Source organism: Sebastes fasciatus, chromosome 3, assembly GCF_043250625.1.
Source record: "Sebastes fasciatus isolate fSebFas1 chromosome 3, fSebFas1.pri, whole genome shotgun sequence".
NCBI lineage: Eukaryota > Metazoa > Chordata > Actinopteri > Perciformes > Sebastidae > Sebastes > Sebastes fasciatus.
In genome coordinates this window covers 20,869,498-20,893,142 of record NC_133797.1, presented here as the reverse complement: position 1 = coordinate 20,893,142, position 23,645 = coordinate 20,869,498, and positions in this window count along the sequence as shown.

Below are 23,645 nucleotides of genomic sequence, written 5' to 3'. Positions count from 1 at the left end.
CCTGTTTTATTTTGGTGATTCACTCCTCCTGTGTCTTGTCTGGGTTTACTTCCTTCCTTTGTCTGTTTTCCCGCCTTTTGGTTGATTGTCTGCCCCGCCCTGATTTGTTTCACCTGTGTGTAATCTTGTCTGTTATTTAAGCCTGTGTGTTTCCCCTCTGTCCTTGTTGGTTCGTACTTGTCTTCCCAGTCCCTTGTCCTCCGTGTTCCTAGTGTTCCTAGTGTTCCTAGTGTTCCTAGTGTTCCTCCTGCCCGTGACTCTCGCACCCTCTGGTTTGTAGTTTTGTTTTTGTTCTCAGTTTGGTTTTGGTGTGTTTTCATTTGTACTTTGTTCCCCTCCTTGTTTTGTGATTTCTGGATTTTGTCAGCTGAATTAAAGCTCGCTTTTGTTTAAAGAACTTCCGTTCCTGCTGGTTACTCTGCGTTTGGGGTCATATAGAAAACTCACCACACGACAGAACGAACCAACCCTAAATAATGACCCCAGCAGAGAGCTTTTATGCCTTTTTGGGCATCCGGATTCGGCCCGAGCATCAGCCTCAGCCCCGGCCTGTTGGCTTCCTGAGCTTCCGGCCCATGCCCCAGCAGTCAGCTAGCTCTAGGCTAGCATCAGCCCCGGATCGGTTCTTGGGAACCCGCCTTGCCCTGGGAGGCCCACGGAGTTTCCAGTCTGCTCCTCGCCATGCTGGCATCCAGGACACTAGCTTCGAGCCAGAGGTCATGCTAGGGGTGAGATCTCACAGAAGGAAGCGTGGGTCCCAGAGGCGGCGTTCTCCTAAGTTGCTCAGTGTTCCATCCAAATCCAAGTCTACTCCTGTGTCGGAGGTCCGGCTGACCTCTGCTCCAAGTTTCCTGTCGGAGGTCAGGTCGACCTCTGCTCCAAGCGTCCTGTCGGAGGTCCGGCAGACCTCTGCTCCAAGCGTCCTGTCGGAGGTCCGGCAGACCTCTGCTCCAAGCGTCCTGTCGGAGGTCCGGCAGACCTCTGCTCCAAGCGTCCTGTCGGAGGTCCGGCAGACCTCTGCTCCAAGCGTCCTGTCGGAGGTCCGGCAGACCTCTGCTCCAAGCGTCCTGTCGGAGGTCCGGCCGACTCCTGCTCCACGTGTCCTGTCGGCGGTCCGGCCGACTCCTGCTCCACGTGTCCTGTCGGCGGTTCGGCCGACTCCTGTTCCACGTGTCCTGTCGGCGGTCCGGTCGACTCCTGTTCCACGTGTCCTGTCGGCGGTCCGGTCGACTCCTGTTCCACGTGTCCTGTCGGCGGTCCGGTCGACTCCTGTTCCACGTGTCCTGTCGGCGGTCCGGTCGACTCCTGTTCCACGTGTCCTGTCGGCGGTCCGGTCGACTCCTGTTCCACGTGTCCTGTCGGCGGTCCGGTCGACTCCTGTTCAACGTGTCCTGTCGGCGGTCCGGTCGACTCCTGTTCCACGTGTCCTGTCGGCGGTCCGGTCGACTCCTGTTCCACGTGTCCTGTCGGCGGTCCGGCTGACTCCGGTTCCACGTGTCCTGTCGGCGGTCCGGCCGACTCCTGTTCCACGTGTCCTGTCGGCGGTCCGGCCGACTCCTGTTCCACGTGTCCTGTCGGTGGTCCGGTCGACTTCTGTTCCATGTGTCCTGTCGGCGGTCCGGTCGACCTCCGCTCCATGTCGCCTGTCGGCGGTACGGTCGACTCCTGTTCCAAGGGTCCTGTCGGCGGTCCGGCCGACTTCTGTTCCAAGTGTCCTGTCGGGGGCCCGGCCGACTCCCGTTCCAGGTGTGTTGTCGGGGGTCCGGTCGACCTCCGCTCCTTGTCGCCTGTCGGCAGTACGGTCGACTCCTGTTCCAAGGGTCCTGTCGGTGGTCCGGCCGACTACTGTTCCAAGTGTCCTGTCGGGGGTCCGGCTGACCTCCGCTCCACGTCTCCTGTCGGGGGTCAGGTCGACCTCCGTTCCACGTCTCCTGTCGGGGGTCGGGTCGACCTCCGTTTCGGTTGGGCCGCAACCGCCACCTGCTGTTCCGGTTGGGTCGCAACCGTCACCTGCTGTTCCGGTTGGGTCGCAACCGTCACCTGCTGTTCCGGTTGGGTCGCAACCGTCACCTGCTGTTCCGGTTGGGTCGCAACCTCCACCTGCTGTTCCGGTTGGGTCGCAACCGCCACCTGCTTTACCGGTTGGGCCGCAATCGCCATCTGCTGTTCCGGTTGGGTCGCAACCGCCACCTGCTGTTCCGGTTGGGTCGCACCCGCCACCTGTTGTTCCGGTTGGGCCGCAACCTTCACCTGTTTTTCCGGTTGGGCCGCAACCTCCACTTGCTTTTCCGGTTGGGTCGCAACCTCCACCTGCTGTTCCAGTTGGGCCGTAACCTCCACCTGCTGTTCCGGTTGGGCCGCAACCGTCACCTGCTGTTCCGGTTGGGCCGCAACCGTCACCTGCTGTTCCGGTTGGGTCGCAACCTCCACCGTCTGATTCGCCGGTTGGTCCGCAACCGCCACCGGCTGATTCGCCGGTTGGTCCGCAACCGCCACCTGCTGTTCCGTCTGGTTCGCCGGTTGGGTCGCAACCGTCACCTCCTGTTTCGCCTGGGTTTCAGCCCAAAAACCTTGTTCCTGTGACTGCTGGGCCGCGGTTCCGGGACCCCGGGTTCCCCGGCTCTGGCTCTGCCTTGCCCCCGGGCCGTCCGCCCGAGTTTCCCGGCTCTGGCTCTGCCTTGCCCCCGGGTCATCTGCCGGAGTTTCTCGGTTCGGACTCTGCCCTGCCTCCGGGCCGTCCGCCCGAGTTCCCAGACTCTGTCCCGGTTCTGTCCCCGGGCCGTCCGCCTGAGTTTCCCGGATCTGACTCTGCCTTGCCCCCGGGTTGTCTGCCGGAGTTTCTCGGTTCGGACTCTGCCCTGCCCTCGGGCCGTCCGCCCGAGTTCCCAGGCTCTGTCCCGGTTTTGCCCTCGGGCCGTCCGCCTGAGATGGTCGGTGCCCAGGGTTCCTGGAGTCCCTCCTCCGGGCCCCCCTCCGCCCACCCGGTTCTGGTTGTGGAACGTCTGGGATCCGTCCCTTGAGGGGGGGGCTATGTTGTGTTCTGGCTGTGCCAGCTTGTTGTTGTGAACTGTTGTGGTTTTGGATGTGGTTTATTTGTATGTATTTCCGGTGTTTCCTGTTTTATTTTGGTGATTCACTCCTCCTGTGTCTTGTCTGGGTTTACTTCCTTCCTTTGTCTGTTTTCCCGCCTTTTGGTTGATTGTCTGCCCCGCCCTGATTTGTTTCACCTGTGTGTAATCTTGTCTGTTATTTAAGCCTGTGTGTTTCCCCTCTGTCCTTGTTGGTTCGTACTTGTCTTCCCAGTCCCTTGTCCTCCGTGTTCCTAGTGTTCCTAGTGTTCCTGGTGTTCCTAGTGTTCCTCCTGCCCGTGACTCTCGCACCCTCTGGTTTGTAGTTTTGTTTTTGTTCTCAGTTTGGTTTTGGTGTGTTTTCATTTGTACTTTGTTCCCCTCCTTGTTTTGTGATTTCTGGATTTTGTCAGCTGAATTAAAGCTCGCTTTTGTTTAAAGAACTTCCGTTCCTGCTGGTTACTCTGCGTTTGGGGTCATATAGAAAACTCACCACACGACACTTCCTGGGGTACCCTGAGGCATTCCCAGGCCAGCAGAGATATATAATCTCTCCAGCGTGTTCTGGGTCCCAGGGCCTTTTACCAATTGGTCGTGCCCGGAAAACCTCCAAGGGGAGGCGTCCAGGAGGCATCCAGATCAGATGCCCAAACCACCTCAGCTGGCCTCTTTTGACGCGAAGGAGTAGCGGCTTTACTTTGATTTCCCTCCGGATGTCTGAGCTACTCTCCCTATCTCTAAGGCTGAGCCCAGCCACCCTATGAAGGAAGCTCATTTTGGCCACTTGTATCCGCGATCTCATTCTTTCGGTCACTACCAAAAGCTCCTGACCATAGGTAAGGGTTGGAACGTAGATTGGCTGGTAAATCAAGAGCTTTGCCTTCCGGCTCAGTTCCCTCTTTACCACAACGGTCCGGTACAGCGCCCGCATAACTGCAGACACCGCACCGAACCTCCTGTCCATCTCCCGCTCCATTTTACCCTCACTTGTGAGCAAGACCCCGAGATAGCTGAACTCCCTCGCTTGGGGCAGTAACAATGGACACATCACATGTTCGATTAATGAGCATTAGATGTGCTGTTGGGTTGATTCTATTACCTTTCTACAGAGCCAGGTGTGCTGTTGTCCTGTTTCCAGTCTAATGCTAAGCTAAGCTAAAATGACCGGCTGCTGGTTGGTATGATAGTGCAACCCTTATACAATATAACCCTTGCCAGCCGAGGCGATATTTGAACGGAAAGTTGAACTCGCAACCGCTAGCAAATGTTTTTTTGCCCATTCGCTTGCATAGAATTGAAATGAATAGGAGGCAAATGTTTTGCGCATGTGTGACCGTGCCTTTATTCAAATTTACTGTCAACACCTTCTGCAAAAACTGAAAGGGTAAACTCTTGTTTGGAGTTTTAAAGATGCATTTAATTTGTGCAAAAAAAATACAATACAATTTATTTTAATATTTGATTTCAAGGGTTAGGTGTAGGGTTGTGTGGGTGTGAATCATATGCTGCATGTTTGTCTTATATAAACTTAATTTCAAGGATACATATGCAATTTAAAGGAAGTTGAGAAATGTTATTGGACCTAAAATAGCAAACCAACTAATTTCCACTCCTGAGTGACAGGCTGTTAGAGTGCGTTTCACTGGTGTGAGAATGTGTGTTGATGCAAATGACTTACAAGAGCTTTGTGTGTTTTTGTTCAAGTGGTGGATGAACAATTTATTTGAAATTGTGAAGTAATATATCAGATGTACTGTAAGAGGCTGTGTGTTTATGTGAGATGGAAAAACAGCATAAGTGTCTCTGCGAATGTCAGATGTCAAGTATCAAATGTAAATTGGCTGTGGACATTGTGAAGCGTGAAGTTTCAGAAAAATCTGGTAATTATAAATGCTGCGTGCATTGGGGCTGTGTGTGTGTATAAAATGCTTTTTGAAAAGTGAAAAGCTGTCTTTTATTATTGCATTCATTGGACTGAATTTGGGTGTTCAGTAGATACAGTTCTCCATTCATCAAATTATATGCAAACAAAGAACCAAGATCAATATCGAAATACAAATGAAGTGGCATTAAAATAATATGCATTATATTGACTTGATCTTCTCTAAATGGTTGGTGAGTACCATCACCACATTTTTTAACTCTATTTCTAGACCCCTGTAGAGGTATTTAGTGTGTAATGTGTAATAATTTGTTCCATTATCTTACTATTCCTTTGAAAGTAAGCTAAAGCATTCTGCGAGAAACAGACCTAAAAGCTAGACACTATTATCCCAAGAAAAATTACATCAGTTGTTTCAGCAAACGACCCAAAACGACTCATGTTTACATTTAAAGGTGGAGTCAGTGATTGTAATCCAATACACTTTTTGTCAAATTCAGCGAATATCTCCTCATGGCCCACTAGCTGTCCGTTCTGTGTGTGAACTGAAAAAACAAATCCGGTATTCAAACACAACCCTGGCAGTGGGAGCTAGAGGGACGGTAAATTTGGAGGGTGGTATTATTTGTTTGTGTGTTGAGTTCAAATATCATCATCTTTAAGTGACAAAGCCCTGAAGCAGCTGTAGGACTCTCGTCCGATGGGAGCAAAAGAGGAAATATTGTGATGTTATGGAACTATGAAGTGCGCAAAGTGAAAAGATCAGGTTGCTTGACGGGTCAGCAAAATGTCAGACTTTGACAGCAGGAGACAGACTTCCTGGTTGTTACTGACAGTCAACATCGTTTTCTTTTAACCATGTCCTCGACTTTAAACCTGCAATAGCAGATTTTTTGGCCACTTGGGCGGCAGTGGAAACAAACTTTAAATACAACACTGACATACTGTATTATCATCTTTCAAGTTGATATTGCAAACTTACTAACAGTAACAGTTGCCTTTGTTACGCATTCAGCAGATACTGAGTCATGTTTCTGGCCACCTGGCAAATGTAAGTCCAATATTCTCTCACCTTTTAGATCTGTTTTGGTCTCCACCAGCTTCTGAGGGAAAGATCTGTCTCTTCAGCTGCTAAATTATGTTTAAAAGCTAGTCGCTAAGTGTGTTTGTCTGTCATTTGGTATCAGGCAGGTGGTGCACAGTGTGTTTATCAGGACTTTAGAAGCAGGGCTGTAGTACACGAGCCCAGTCTCTGTCTCGAATCCGGACTTGAGTCCACTTTTTTTAGGTCTTGCACTTGTCTTGGACTCGTGCTTTGTTGGACTCGGACTTGCCTTGGTCTCAGGCTCAGCTATTGAGAACTGGTCAAGTTGTTCCTGGCTGTTGATTTGAGATCAGTTGTGCAGAATGTTGCCTGATTCTACAGTGTCTCCTATATGCTACACTCAAAAATAATAATACACCCGAGCGCAATTTGGGCCGCCACAGCAGAAAAAACAAAATTTAGTTCTATCTATCTATCACTTTACATAGCCTATTAGCATTGGAAAGACACTATTGCCTATTACGATCTTGAAAAGGACTCGATTTGCTCTGGACTCGGTCTTCACTTGATCTTGACTCCCTTAGGACTTGGTCTTGTCTCAGACTGGACCTGTTCTTGGACTTGACTTTGACTCAATTAAGTTGGACTTGACTACAGCCCTGGATGGAAACATTGGGACTTATCAAAACAGTAAAGTCGTGGCCGTGAAACCAAAAACAATGGGTTGAAAGACACTATAAAGCTCTGCAGAACTGAGGGGAACTGCAGAGTTGGGTAATAATTCTCTGCGGGTTCATCACTACGAGTAATACTTTCACATTTAATCCATTGCTAATAGAAAAATATTGATTATAGCCAATTTAAAGATAACCTTTACTGGATCTAAAATATCCAAGTGTGAAACAATCAGCAAATATAAATCTCTGTTTCTAGATACTACTGTAGTGGTACATTTGATAACTTTCTTCCTTACTGCTTTAAATATATGTATATATTAGAATTATTCTGGAAATGAATACCAAGATTTAGACTACAGTCACTGTAGCTGCAGTTGGTAACATCCACCATGATATCTGTAGTGATATTTATGTCATTGCAACTTGCTGATTTTAAAAGAAGTGGATGTGTTTAATCATCCTACTAAATATGAAAGTGATCTGGAGTAGAGAAATTCCTTTCACTTGTGCTAATCAAATTCAAGTGCTGGTTTCACACAGCTCCTGGAGAACACCATTAAGGAGGTAGTCTTGCTAACTGCTGGCCTCATTTACAGGGGGGCGTTTCTGATTCATTGCTAGTTCATTACTGATCCAGTTGTATTTCCTCTTACATTTGATTTAAGGAGGATGAAATGATCTTTGAAGTGAATCTCTCTGCAGCAAGTGTCCTTTCAGAGTGACTTCAGAGGTCTACGTTTTTTTTAGTTTTTTGCCGACAGTTATATTTAATATCAAAAGAGAGTTGAGTGTAGATCAGTGGCAATGATCAGCTAGAAACTGTATAGGAGTCTTACAGAACCTGAGCAGTTATTGCAGTCATGCTGAGCTGTAATCAGGAGAGCCTGTCAAGTAGCCACCATTACTTCATGTCATAAGTCTATGTGAACACTCATACAGAATGTTGTAAATGAGCAGGAATGTGATTAGGATAGAGTTGAAGAGGTAATTTAAAGTTTTGAGCCAAAGTGATTTATGCTTCAAGACGAAAATGCTTCCAAGAGTATGTATATTTTAATCTTAATAGAAATAAGAAAAATAAATGAATGCATAGCTATAATTATATCCCAGTCTGCAAGTGAAGTTTTGTCAGATTGGTCTGAATTTAAATCACTCTCAGTTGAAGCAGCTCTAAGTACAGAAAATGGATTTGATCTGTGTTTCAAAATGTTATTCTACTAATGATGTTTTATACTGGGTTTGGAAGAGAAATGGTCCCACTATCTGTAAAGAAAGAGAAATGCATTTTTTTTAAGTATTTAGACAAAAGGGTTAGACCTCTTACAGTTAAAAAAAAGTTCAAATCTTCAGTGTTTCTGTGCCACAAAACGTAGTTCGCACCAGTGAGCTTCAGCACTTTGCACAAGTCACACTCCAGTTATTGATGTGCTTTTGTAAGGTCTTTGGCAAAAGGTCAGATGTTCATCGTACAGTAAATAGAGGTGATGCTTTCAGTCCGTGTAAAGAAGGGTAATCTTCTTTCTTTACAGAATAGCTTTTGAGACGACATCCTTTAATCTTATGTCCTTGACTCATCATATCTCAGTAAATCTGTTAGATAATCTGACCAAAAAAACCATTATAAAGTGTTGTGGGTGTTTGGATCATTTGGTGAGGTTATTTGCACTCTGGGCCAGTAGTGGGCAACCCACATTGTTATGCAATATATTGCACCTGTGTACTCAGCAAGTGTTTTTGCATGGCGGGAGGCAGTTGGCTATCTTAGGCACTAACCTTTTTGTTGACCTTTGTGGCCAATTGAGCACGTATTGACCCAGGTATTTCTTGAATGAGAGAAGCTGTCAATATACATACACATAACCCCCCTATAAAATGGCTATTTATTGTTTGTAAACAATTTTTTTATGGATTTATGATGAGCTAAGATAACCAGCTGCTGGCTGTAGCCTTACTGCAGATACGAGGCTGCATTCACATGAGATGAGGCGATACAGCGAAAAGTCTTCCCATTCATGTTGAATGAGGGCAGTGCGTTTGGGCTGCAGCAGAGGCGGTGGTGGTCGCAGGGGGTGCTGGAAAAAAAACAGCGGCCTGCAGTGAAAAAGTAGAAATAGAATCAACTTTTGGAGAAACCGAACCCAACGAATCCAGAGAATGTGCAACCTATGAGGGAACAAAAGATGTTAATCGTCGCAGTTAATGGGCCATTAAAGTGACTCTCCCACACCGTCGAACAACCCTGCGGTGAATCGCCACAACGCCTGGTGTGAATGTAGCCCGAAAATGCTATTGACCTTCTCATCTCTCAAGAAAGCGTATAAGATCATTTCCCAAATATAAACCATTTCACTGTTGTAAACATAAACATTCCAGACGTGACCCAGTTTATATCCTGTTGTAGTATATGTGAATGACATCAGCTGGCAGGAAGTAAACACGGACCCAAGGTGTTGTCTAGGAATGCAATTCTGTTGAAATGATCTATTAAACAGAAGAGCGCGATACAACGTCTGGGGTCCATTTAAGAGATACAGTGATCTGTCAGCAACATGAACCCTTAACATCTCCGGTCTGATCTACAGTCTTGATGGTTGGTTGTTTAGAGGCCGAATGTGAGAGCAGTCTGCTACAGCTGCAAATAATTCAATTTATATTAGATGGTGATTAGTGATTGACTGTCATGTGGTTAAAGTAAGAGGTGTGATAGTTTGAGGGGACGACCACACTGACCACCACAAGGCCCTTTATATATAATACAATACAAAACATACCAAACGGTAGCCAAAGTATTTTTTTGTACAATACACAAAACCCCATAAGAAGTAAAGTTCTAAAAAGTAGGAGTTGACTAGTTTCTCCACCAGCAATAGATCAGGCAAAGATAAGAAGTGTCACATAGATTATGTTCACCTGTCCAGGAGAAAAATCCCCCACTCCGCATTAGTTTAAATTCCTTTGGTGTGACTCAGATTCTTCCTCCTTTCATCCAACAGCACTTTTCTCATGCTTTATAAAAATGTACTTTGGGTGGCATACTAAAGGGTTTTGGTCTTACAAACTGCTGCATTTTCACCTTTTTCACAGCAATTTTAAGGAGCCTGGGGACATTGGTTAAGAGGGGGCCCAGGTAGTGAATTTTTCATTAGGCACCTACAGTATAAGATCTAAAAGATTTGTTCGACATTTTGAGGAATGCACTTTCCTTTCCTTTACTTTCTTGATGAGTAAGATTAATACCACTTTTATGTCCGTACAGTAAATATGAAGTTTGTTTTTGAATTTGTGCAAAAAACAGAGTTTAAAAACAACAATTCATTATTTTACGGGGGAATATGTGCCAGACTATTTCTAGAGTCTCTGCTGGTTGCTTAGGAACCTCACGGCGACAACGACAATCCAGGACGTCACTTGAAGTCAAGGAATAGCTAATTATTAAACAAAGGAGATATTAAATTAGTGAGCTTTAGAGGTACTGGTGGGTGGATTTTGTTAAGTTTGGACAGAGCCAGGCTAGCTGTTTCTGCATTTCCAGTCTTTGTGCTACGCTAACTGCCGACTGAAGCTTCATATTTAGCATTCAGCAGAGAGTGGTATCAATCTTCTCTTCTGACTCTAGGCAAGAAAATAATTAAGTGTATTTCCCCAAATTACTATTCATTCAACTTACATGTAGGCTTACCTAGTTATCAGCATCACTAATTGTAACATTGACAATCCTGGATAGAGCTGGTAATCACATGGCTCCGTTAAACCCAGGATTTCTCAATCCAGCTGTGCCAATGTTCACATGAAAGAGCTGCACTTTTAATCAGGTGCATTACCAGAGGCTATAACTATTAATAATTGCATATATCTCCTTAAAAAAAACTCAGAAACATAGTAATATTATAAATTGTAAAATACAGGGTTTTCGTCTGAATCTTTGGGGAGAATTGAAGGCAACATGTCTGAGTTTGTGAGTCTGTGTTTAACAACCTGACATGCTCACAGGAGGGGCACGTCCCAGCCGACTCAGGAATGTTTTGGTGAACCTCACTAATGGGGGTGAGGGTGCTCATTTAGCAGCCAGAGAGAGTCTCGTTTAATCCCACAGATGTGTCTTATCAGTGTTTTCCAGTTTTTATTACCTTACTTCCTCTACTCTGTATTCTGTGCCTATTTTTTGTCCTCTGGCAATACAGATGGAAGTTGGAGAAGGAGAGCGCTGTTGATGTAAGAGTGTTGGCTGCGAGAGAACAGCCTCTTGCTGCACCACATGAAGCAATCACACCGGTGGCTGTTAGAAACTTTCAAATACTGTGTAACTCCACATTACTGCTAATGCGGGTCTGTTTCCACTCTCATTCCCTTAAACAATTTTAACTTATTTTATATATTTATTTGTTATTTTAATTTTTTTGCCTAAAATGAATTCATTTAAGTTAACATGCCAATTTTCCTTCACATTATTTGAGCTCTTTTCTGTTCTCTTTAGATTAATTTCATCTCCATTACCAAACAATCCCTCCCTTTTGGGATTTCTCGTCCATGCAGGCCATGTGATACAGTTAAAAGCTCCAGAAAAAACTTAGCAAGTGGACACTGAGTTGGGATTGTTATGTCAAACTATACTATTTTCTTGGTTTCACAAAGATTCTTCTGAACAACATAAAAGCATATTGCAGTTCCGTAATCGCACTTGCTAGATTGCTAGATGATGTAGAACTAGGCTTATACATAATGGTGTTGTCTGCATAAAAAATATTTTTTTTATTAATAAAATTGCAACACATATTATGAATAAAAATTGTAAATAAACTAACACAAGGTCGGTTAAGATGGCGGCACGATCAAGTGCTCAGGAAGCTGGCAGAGGTGGTGCAGAAAAAGAAGGCAAGAGGCAAACAATGAGAGTCTAAGATACTACACTACATACCAACAGGAGACCAGCACCTAAGTCCCTGACACCAGGGGTGGAGTGGAAGATGGAGGAGGACCTGGGCAGGCAACTCCACTTTCCCAGAGAAATCAACAGCACCACACTGCGGCCAGACATGGTTCTGTGGACCACAGCCGGAAAATCAGCGCTTTTGGTGGAACTCACAGTGCCTTGGGAAGAGGTGTTGGAGGCATGCCACAAATGGAAGAGGGCAAAATATGCTGACTTGATCGCGGAGTGTAGGGAAGGTGGATTGAGTGCGAGGCTCTAACGGGTGGAGGTGGGTGCTAGATGCTTTTATTGAGACTCAACATCATGTCTGCTCAAGGACCTGGGGCTACGGGGAGCCAGACTGCATAAAGCAACCAGAGAGGTATCAGAAGAGGCAGAGAAGGCAAGCGTCTGACTCTGGCTGAGAAGACAAGACAAAGCATGGGGAGCAAGCAACTACTGAACAAGGTTAGCTGCGGGGAGTGTCAGGGAAACATCCATGTTCACTGCCCCGCCACCAGGAGATGTTCTGGACTAAGGGGAGAAACATCAATGAACGGTGGTCCCCAGCTGATGACCCTGCAGCTAACAAAGTGGACACCTGTGGAGGTGCAGCAAGCCTAGAGCTTAGCAGGAACAACATCTACCTGTAAAGAGAAAAGGAAGGACCCAGTATGGAACCTTGTGGGACACCATTGTTGTATATTGTATATTTAAAAAGCTACAAAATAAACCATATATTTGGACACTTTGTGTTCTGCCACTCAAATCATTTTTTAACCATTGAACATTTTTTGAAGACAGCCCCTTAACCAGCCTCTGTAACCAAACAGAGGTGTCAACTGTGTCAAAAGACCTTAGACAGGTCTAGGAATAGTGCAGCACAGTATTCTGTCAGGTCAATTGCGTTTATGAAGTCACTTCAGACCATCATTGTAGCCGCGACAGTACTGTTTTTTCTAAAAGCAACCTGTAAGTCAGTGATAATGCTATGTCTTGATAGAAACTCCTATAATTGGTTACTTATAAGCCCTTTCAAAATCTTAGCTAAAACTGAAAGTTTAGATATTAGCCTATAATTGTAATTAGATGGCTGTCCGCTCTTCAATAATGGAGTAACATGTGCTGCCTTCCAAACTTCAGGTATTTTACCACTTTCAGGTTCAAAATGTGAGTTAAAGGTTTAGCAATATCCTCAGCAGCAACACTATTTTATGTTGGAAAAGAGCAAAAACATGCCCGTGTTTTCTGCTGTAAGACAGCACCACAATTAAGTGTAAAGAGGATCATCTGAGAGTAACTTGCATTCAAACGTACCGTATTTAACTTGAATTCATTAGTGAGACATGCAGGCTTGGACTCATCATTTAATTGACCAATTTCTCTCCACATAATGACCAAATGCCAGTGTGTGGAGTTCAAGATACTGCAAATGTAGGAGTAGAGGCTATATGGATATGATGCAGTACAGACCCCCTATAGCCCTCACTGCCTTAAATCTTCAGTGGTGGCCTCTGCTACACAGCGAGAAAAAAGAGCAGGACATGGTGGTCTGACAGAGACTAAAGCCAGAGAATATCTCACATGTGGGGGATATGCAGGTGATGGAGTGGATTGAAAAAGAGCGAGAGCGATGACGTGCTGAGAGGGGGCAACGAAAGCTGGAGGTGGAGGGAGAAAAAAGGAAAAAATGTAGGTTGAGGGAAGAACACAGAGGACCAGATTCAGTAAACCGGCCTCATCTCCTTTTAAATGCATTCTGCACCTAGAGACCTGTCTTATTTATCAAACAGGAGAACCAATGTGGAAGCTAGTGTAGCTGTCATCTGATGCACACCTTGAGTGCATCCCTCTTCTTCATGCATGCATTTAAGGCAGAATGGTGTAAAGAAATGGTCGGAGATAAAAATAGTGCATTCAGTATTCACATTCTATTATGTTGCTTATGCTATGCTGAATCAATCTACAATCAGTACCTCATAACGGCAAAGTGAAAACAGGGTTTTAGATTTTTTTGCAAATTTATTAAAAAGAAAAACCTGAAATATCACAATAATATAGTATTTCGACCCTTTGCTTTGACACTTGAGGTTTAGCCCAGGTGGCTTGATCTTTTTTTCTACACCTTGATTTGAGTCCCCCTGTGGTCAATTCAACTGATTGGACATGATTTGGAAAGGCACACACCTGTCTATATGAGGTATCACAGCTGACAGTGCATATCAGAGCAGAAACCAAACCATGAGGTTGAACAAACTACCTGCAGAGCTCAGAGACTAGTGTCGAGGCACAGATCTGGGCAAAGCTACAAAACAAAATTGACTATAAACAACATGGAAAGTTCCCAAAAGCACAGTTGCCCCCATAATTTTTAAATAGAAGAAGTTTGGAACAACCAGGACTATGTGTGCCATTGATCGTGCATCTGTGCATGCACACTGAAATCCGAGTTCACAGACAAAAACTTGCAATGTGTCAGGAGAGGTGGTGGCCACCGTGTTCAGCTGTATTTATTTATTTATTTTTTCATGGGCTGTGAAAATGCAGCTGAAATGCAATAACTGAAACTCTTTACAGGCTCATAGTCAAACACAAAATATCTACCCAGACTTGACTTATCGGAGGCCTGAGGCTTTGTCACAAAACAGCAGATTTTTGTGGTTTTGGGAGAAAAGTCAGTATACTCTGGACAGGATTATAATCACTGAGTCATACATGAATGGAGCTTTAGTGATGTCGGCTCAAATAGAACTAGTTTGACCTGCGGTCGTGTCACTGGACATATTAGAGGCCATAATAGAGGCCAACATTTTTTTTTTTTTTACCGGCTTGAGTACACACTGGGCTTAATAATTACTGAAATGACAGGAATTAGTCCAACAATCCCCTCTTAAACCAATTCTGTATTAATGGGGCTTTTTGGGTTTCTGGCTATTGGGAAGACAGCCTCTGAAGGGCTTTGACAAACAGTGGTACAAAAGCCTGGCCAATGTTTGGAGATAATTATTTAGCTGAATTTTGTAAGATGGAAACCCAGGATACATTCAGTGGAAAAATACAATTTTCTGCAGTTTTCTGATTAGCGTAAAAAAAACAAATAAAAAAGTCTCTTGCCCGGTGTGCGATGTAGAGTTTTCACATTTCATTTTATGCTTTTTTCATTTGAGATCTGTTTGTTTTTGGCACAGGCAGTTTAATTATCCCTGTGGAATATAAATTTCAGTTGATTAATTGGAAAAGTTTGGTTTCTTTACACCCATAAAAACAAATTCAAGGTAAATCAAAATGCCTCGACTAAAGGCCGGGTGCAAACGTTCACCCACTCATTGGTTGGATGTGTCTAGGGTGGGAGAGAGAGTGTAAACACAGGAAGAAGGTCCTGAAGATGCTCCTATCTGCCAAAATGGGAAGAAGGCGGCAGACTTTGTTGCTTCAGGTCAGACCTAGATTCATTCTCAAATGCATCTGGCTACGGGAGCTGTTTAACTCAAAGTTGTAGAGTACACCTTATAGTTAGCTCAGATCAAGACAAACAGACCAACACCAAATCCTCTAAAGGGTTTCGTACAGTTGTTTTGGTACTCAACTGAGTATGTTTGCTGTGTTTATATCTGCCCAAACAAATTGTACTAAGGGGTAAAAACGAACTGCTTCAACTGCACCAAACAACACAGGTTTTAAAACCTGTTAAAAAAAATCCCTAAATAGAATTTTAGGCTTTGAACTGAACAAGCACAAGATGAATCATGATGTTATTGAAAATTTAGAGCAGAGCAAATACCTGAAAAACAGAATAAAGGTACAAGCAGTAGTGTAATGGTAGCAGAATAGTGATTATGCTTTAAGTATAACCAGAATTTCACATGTAGTTTTTAACCTTATAGCCTCTAAATATTTTACAGTTATCCCCAGTGTGTGTGTGTGTGTGTGTGCTGCTACATGCAATTGTCCTCGCATGGATATAAAAAGTTGTAACTGTTACAAGGATGTGTGATTTCCCCCTTTAAATTATCCTCTACACAAACATGTGTCGGAGCAGGTGGGAAAACAGCAGCCATCACTCAGATGAACAAGTAGCAACACTGCACATCTATTGCATGCTATAGAAGCAACGCTTACACACATATATATATATATATATATATATTATTATTATATTATTATTATATATATTACCGTAGGAACCTGATGAATCATCTCCACAGGAGAAGAGTTCCACAAAACTAAAGAAACAGATCACAGGTGTACTGGGAAAACTCCTGATTCAGCGATAATCTTACTTTAATCTTTATAGCTACGAAGAACTTTGTATAATCTGTGCTAAAGATATGGTTTGGTAGGTTATTCATTGTTTATTAATAAAGAGCTGTGTATTAGCGTCCTGTCTGTGTGATTACAAAGCCACCGTGATTCATCCACTCCAGCGGCTGTTTAGCTCTGGTCCACTCAATTTAGAGGTGTGTTCTAATAAACATTAGGTTAATTGCTCTGGAAGTCTGCTCCCGCTATGTAGGCTATATAATGTGGTTAGAGTCACATGACTGCTTACCAGCCAAGATGTGTTTATACAACAGATAATGAGAAGTGAAAATTAATGAGTTACTAACTAGTGTCATTTGGTTATGGCAGTCACGTATGAATTAAAAGTAGTTAGACAAAGTTTGGCTCTGGGTTACCTAGCAACAAATATTGTGACAGGCAATTGAAATATTCAGTTGCCAACTCTGTATATTTAAGGCCCTGGATCTGCGGTTCTTCAGTTTTACATGAAGAAAAATGAACAAAATGATCTAAGCGAGCCAGACAAAGCCAGGAAAACAGTTCAGTGCTTATTCTGTTAACCAAGGCCTATTAAGAAAGATGTTTCCCAATTCAGAGTCCAGAAAGGATGCAGTCCAAGAAAGGGGGTCCTTCAGGCGACCTGAAGGCCAGCCTGAACCTGCACCACCTATCCAAAAAGACCAAAATTCAAGTTTTGTGTGGGCGACCCGCTGCGTCTTTGTCACCATGTTGCCTTCAAACAACCAACAAAATATAAATACCAGTGGTCTACACAGTCTTGACATTAACTGCACCAGGTTAATGGTCATTTTATCAAACATTTCTATTTATGTACGCCTTGTGATTAATAACATGTCCAACTTGTGGATGTTAATAAGATCAGAAAAGCGGACACAGAGGTCATGTCCTCGGTATTTATTTTCCTGTGCAGTTTATATTTTATAATTTAGAGATGTACATACAGTAATGAGGTCTGTAAAGGTAGATATCATACTTTCCAGACTTGGTGCCATTAAAGAGTAAATACTTCCAATCTAATCCGGCTTGCCTTGCCAACTAGTGGTGATAGAATGTGTTTTCAGTGATGTACCGTGGTACTACAGTATCATGCTACATTGGAGCTGGGTGTAGTCACAAGTACAACAGACCGCACCTGACTACAGCCAGCTCAGTGATGTTGGGTGTGGTTCGAGAGGTTCAAGAGACCTGTACCATAGCGGCCAGTGCAGCTATGTTTTCCCTCCTTCCAAGATCTAGTGTGGACTTGCTCTTTGAATTTCATTTTATATTTGCACACCAAAAATGAAGGCAACTTGAATGAAAACCTCAGCAGAATTTAATTCTTGGTGGAGCAGAGAAAGCCCTTGGAAAACAGCTTTGGGACCATCATGTAGTTTAAATTAATAACAGGATGTAATAGAACAGTTTAATGAATTAAACATGGAAGCTTTATCCAAATTATTAGGAGATTTTTTTAGGCTTTTTCATTTTTCAAATACTGTCAATAGGCCTCTCCCTATTTGTTTTCCATCAACAGTTTTATCGTGCATTTTAAGACATTATACAAAACAGACATTTGACAGAGACAATGATAAGTCAACTAATTGATTAGTCGGTTGACAGAAAAATAAACTGCAACTATCTTGACAGTCGACTTCTCAAAGTAATTGTTCATGCAGAAATGTCAGAAAAGGCTGATTTCAGCCTCTCAAATATGGAAATTCCTTGATTTTCTCTGTTATATATCATATTTCACTGAATATCTTTGGGTTTTGGACTGACAAAACAAGACATTTAAAGACATGGCCTTGGACTTTGTGAGCCTGGAATGGACATTTTACACCATTTTCTGACATTTAACAACTGATTAATCTAAAAGGTGGGAGCGAGAAACTGAGATATCAGTGGTCTGAACCTATTAAATTCATGTGATGTGCTGTATTTACTGATGAGTACCTGAACACAAATACCTGATTAATATGACATGGAGCTGATCCCAGCTGACATTGGGCGAAGGCGGGGTAAACCCTGGACAGGTCGTCAGTCTGTCACAGGGCTGACACATAAAGACAGACAACCATCACGCTCACATTCACACCTACGGACAATTTAGAGTCAACAATTAAACTAACCTGCATGTTTTTGGACTGTGGGAGGAAGCCGGAGAAAACCCACGCTAACACAGGGAGAACATGCAAACTCCACACAGAAGGGCCGCAAGCCGGATTAAAATCTCTTGCTGTGAGGCGACAGTGCTAACCACTGCACCACCATGCCGCCCCTGCAACAGCATTAATGACACTCAAAAATGTATTCAACAGATGATCCTGTGTTTTACAGTAGTAACACGGACAGATGAATTTCACACATTTGGTGGGTGTTTTAACACTTTTAACATTTTGTTTTTAGCAGGATTTTCCTCAATACAATTTTTTTTACCAACAATCAAGTGGGAAGCTAATTCATCCAAATCATTATAAAGGGAAGAGAAGCAAATATCATTGCAGTTGTATTTGTAGTACGTAAGAAAGATGTAAGTGTATATGAAGAAAATGCCTGCCACAGATTTATTGGAGAATTTTTCTGCCTATGTACTCTGTGTTTACTATGTATTTGTTTTTATGAAATACATCACATGAGATTATAGCAGAATTGTATGGTCCTGACTAGTTTAATAGGTTTAGCTTGTAGGGTGAGTGTAATGCATTTATTTCTGGGCATTTTTACAAAACCACCCACACATTGGGCTTTAATGCCATGTCATAGGGATCAGACACTTTGAGTTTTAGCTTCAAATACTTTATTCAGATTTATGCGGCTTTTGAACTCCTTTTGCATTTTACACTTGAAAATAAATAAAATGCCATTTACCTCCTGCAGATGTGAGACTCAGTGGGAGAGTCAGTGGTTAGCACTTTCAACCTGAAAATGCCTGTCAAAGAATTTTTGGCATTGAGTGTTCCCACGACTTTTATTTGATAGATTTTTGTAAGCACTTTCTTATTGTTCTTCTCATTGATTCCCAATTTAATTTCCTTCATTTTGTTTTGTCGTATTTTTTGGGGTATTTTTTTTCTTTCATTTCATATGTGTCCAAATTTAGAGGATATGTTGTCATGTGACAAATAAAAACCTTGAAACTTAATTTCTCTAATTTCTCCCATTGGTCAGTTTTTACTCTCTTTTGTGAAATCTCACACACACACACACACGCATGCACACACACATGCACACATACACACACACACACACAGAGGTTTTGCTCATTGAAATTTCTTTCATGTTCTGCACAGAACATTATAAAAAAAATTGAAAGCTGTCATAGTATATGAATAAATTTCATTTAATTTTATCTTCCCTTCTTCCATTTTCTTCATTTCCTTCCATATTTTATTTCCTTGCCACCCTCTTCTCTCTCTGTTCTTGACTCTTGACTGAGTAATAAATCATTCAGTCCAGTTGAAGGAGCTCGGAGCACACTCACATGGTCTCTGTGACCTAGAAATACTATAGCAGCCTTCTTCTCCACATGGTTGGCTCTTTGACAGAGCTCTTTCACGTCAGCTCGGGCCCTGGGAGGTCAATCCTTATCTTCTAGCAACACTCTTGCTGTCCTTTCTTCTGAGATACACTGCAAAAACCTGACAGTATGTATGCACGCACCAGATGAGTGCTTTATATGTTCTTCATTAAGTGGGGGCATTTGTGGCTTGGCACTTATATTGGTTAATTTCTGGAGGAATCTTCATAGAGAATGTTTCTAAATACTGGATTCCCATTAAACAACTAGAATGGCACTTGGATAGCGCAGACCTCCGCCCCCATCTTCGTGCAGCTTGCGCTTGTTTATGTTGAGATCAGCTGTACGTAGCGGAGCATCGTAAAACACTTCATTCAAACTGGACAGAAACAAAATAAAACTCACCTAAACTGTCGTCGTTACTCTTTCCAACAATCACCAAGTGTGCTTTGGTTGAACTCAGCTGTAATTTCACTGAGTTTAATGTGAAAAAACGCAGAATCTACAGTTGTAAACCCCCCCCCCCGCTCTCCCTCTGAAGGAAAGAGGTCATGCATCATCAACGCGTCATCAGTTACACTATGCATGTGTTATACCCAGAGGTCTTAATGTTCTGGCTGATCAGAATCCTTTAAAAAATTCGGATCATGATCCAGATCGCCACCAAAATCTAATGGATTGTTCATTGTGCCACACCCCACCCCTTTAAAAAATTCGGATCATGATCCGGATCGCCACCAAAATCTAATGGATTGTTCATTGTGCCACACCCCACCCCTTCAAAAAATTTCATTCAAATCCATCGCGGTCCTTTGGAGTAATCCTCCAAACGGACAGACCAACAAACCAACAAACAAACGCCGGTGAAAACATAACCTCTTTCCTAGGCCTTCGGCCTTGGCAGAGGTAATAAGTTAATTGGAAATCCTTCTGCACTCAGAGCATTTTGTTAATCACATAATGACACAGGGTGATTAAGTTGATTTAAATGTAAAATTAAAAGCAACCACATGCGATACAGTATCTCCATACAGAAAGTGGAGCATCAAGACAGTTATGAGCAACAATAGACCCAGAGCATGTTTAAGGTAATTTTCATTCCTTTAATGGCCAGACGCTCTGCCCACTGAAGAGACATTGTGCATAAGTATAATCATAATACATTTTTTGATTTGTCTTGAAGTCTTTCAACAAATTAAGCCATTAATCAGTGCTGCACTCAAATTTAAATAACATTCCTTAACAATAGAGAAGCACTGTTATAGGATGTCGTGATGTGAGCCTGCCCTTGGGTGGTGAGTGGGCGTTTTTTAGTTGTTTGCTTTTTAATTGCCATTATAAAATAGATAGTTCCTGTCCTTAATTATGATTGGCTGAGCCACATTCGTAAAACACTCTATTAATACACAGCTGTGACCGCATTACAATAGTATCGCTGCGCCAATTAGTCACCTATTGTTTCTAAAGGTCTGATTTGGGTTTTTTTGTTGTTGTTTTTTTTGTGAATTTAGATTTATTGGGTGGGGTTAGTATGGATAAGTGGTTGGAAGAGATGGACAGGATAGAGATGGAAAACAAAAAAGAAAGGAGACACGTTGAAAGTAATGAGGGAGAAATTGAAGAACTGGAAAAGTCAGGAAGCAAAGCCGAGACTGTTAAACAGACCATGTGGTCCGTTTTGCTTTTCAGACCTGATCATTCGTCTGGACAAGAACAGTCAGGAGTACGCTATGCTGATATTCAATGACTGCACAAAAAAACACAAAGGAAAAAGAAAAAAAATATGGTATTCATGTTTGAGAAGCCAGGGAGAAATATTGCCGCCCAATCCACCGGCCTTTTACCTCCATCTGGACAAACTAACAATGTGACTTTAGCTAGCTTAGATGTTTTTATTTGTAGCCTATAATGCCCCACTTTTTCTAGTTATGTTGTCAATTGCCAGCGATATAACCAAGCTACACTGTAACAAAATGATATCACTGGCAAGTGACAACAGCTAGGGGAGAGTGAGCATAATAGTTAGATACAAATGTGGATATAATGTATCTACAAGAAGTGAAGCCAATGAGGAAGTGCCTTAAACCTACATTCTTTCTAACCAGCAGGGGGTGACTCGTCTGGTTGCAGAAAGAAGTCTGATTGTATAGAAGTCTATGAGAAAATGACCCTACTTCTCACTTGATTTATTACCTCAGTAAACATTGTAAACATGAGGTTATGGTCTCAATCGCTAATTTCAAGTCTTCTTCAGTACAGCACAATGTTCATTTAGTAAATGATGGTCCCATTTAGAGTCAAATAGACTATAAAGCAGGGTATGCTTTAGGGCGTGGCTACTACTACAACTTTAACCCTTTCACAGCGTGTTCTCACTTCATGAGAGTTAATTGTAACCTGTTTGGTGTCCTGAAAATGTCTTATTTAGCATTTGGTTGTACTTAGCTTCACCCTCTCTTGTCACTTCTGTTTGCAAAGAACCAACAAGGCGACGGCCAAATACCAAGATGGCGCGGGCCAAAATGCCAAACATGAGGCTTCAAAACAGCAGTCAACAAACCAACGGGTGACGTCACACTGAATACGTCCACGTCTTATATACATTCTATGGTACTACATAATTGAATCACTTCAACAATTGCACAATCTTTAAGCATGCTTTCCATTGCGTCTATGTGTTGGCAACCATTCTGCTAAATGTCGCTGAAGAACTACAGTTCTGGACGGAAGAATTCATCAATACATTTTTGCTTTTTTTTTTGCAGCACAATTATTTCCACAGGTATCTGGCTAACTCTCTAATCCTGCATGCTTAATAAAGTACTGTGATCAGTGGAGCCCTAATGAAGCTACCATTAGTTAAATGACTACAGCGTTACATTACTGTTAAACTCCCATCTGATTATCTTTGGCTTAATAAAGCAAATATAAAATTATTTTAATTATAGTAAGGTTATATCTTTAGCAGGCACTCCATAATTGACAGCAGAATAAAGAGCATTTCAGTGAAGAGGGATCATTTGAAAGTGTATAACTATATATACTGTATATATTGAGAGAGAGGTTGGCAACAGAGACTGTGGTGATAAGACCTCATCAAGGAGAGTCTCTTTATTAAATGAAGGCCCATAAAGACAGGAGAGGACAGGGACTCCATGATTCTTGTGGTGGTGAAGTTAATCAATCGACAGTCGACTGAATCTCACTAAACACCCTGAAGGTCACGATGGTGATGGGGAAGTGGTCAGTTGCACAGAGGTCTGAATGAAATGTTCGTGGCCCTGAAATCCTATTTTCTTAATACGAGTGATGTGGCCCTACATGAACACACAATGTTCTGCCAAAGTTAAAAAATGTTGGTTATTTCATATGCAAGATTTCTGCATCTGTGTTTTTGTCTGTGCTCTTCTTACTGGATTGAAGTGGGTGGGGCTCAGTTGGAAAAAGGTGATTTAAGTCACCAATCTGGATTTAGCAACATTTGATACAGAGTTTAACGGTCATGGGGTGGCTGCTCATGTTGCCATGCCACTGCCAATCCAACCAGCAGAGGAACTGACTTTTTGAGTGTTAAACTGAATAGATAAATACTTAAACATTGAAACCAAGTTTTCAGGGGCTTTAACGGTGCAGTGTGTAGGATTTGGTGGCATCTAGCGGTGAGGTTGCAGATTGCAACCAACTGAAATTTCTCCCTTGTGCCAAGCATGTAGGAGAACTACAGTGGCCAACACCAAAGCGCAAATGACCCTCTCTAGAGCCAGTGTTTGTTCTGTCCATTCTGGGCTACTGTAGAAACATGGCAGCCCAACACCTTCTCATCCCAACTCGTCACATATCGGCGGTATCGAATTCTGATGGCCTTGACAAAGCCTCGGTATTTGACACCCTGGGAATGTGAACAGTCTGGGGGGCCGGCTCTATGAAGAGGACTCGCTCCATATTAAAATATAAACTGCTCATTCTAAGGTACCGAAAACACAATGATTCTTATTTTCAGGTGATTATACACAAAAGAAAACATTCTTATTAATATTATATTCCATTTCTGCCAATAGAGCCCCCTAAATGCTACAAACTGGTCCTTTAAGTAAACAAAGGTTATGATATTGTAACCCTAGTTCTCTACCAAGGAGGCCCTGCTGCTCCTGTACTGCTTACTGATAGGGCTTGGGATGTCCTGTTTGGCCGGCTATGTTTGAAATGTGTGATTGGAGGAGAGTATTACTCAGTCCAGTAGAGTGAAAAGTGGAATTGATGGAG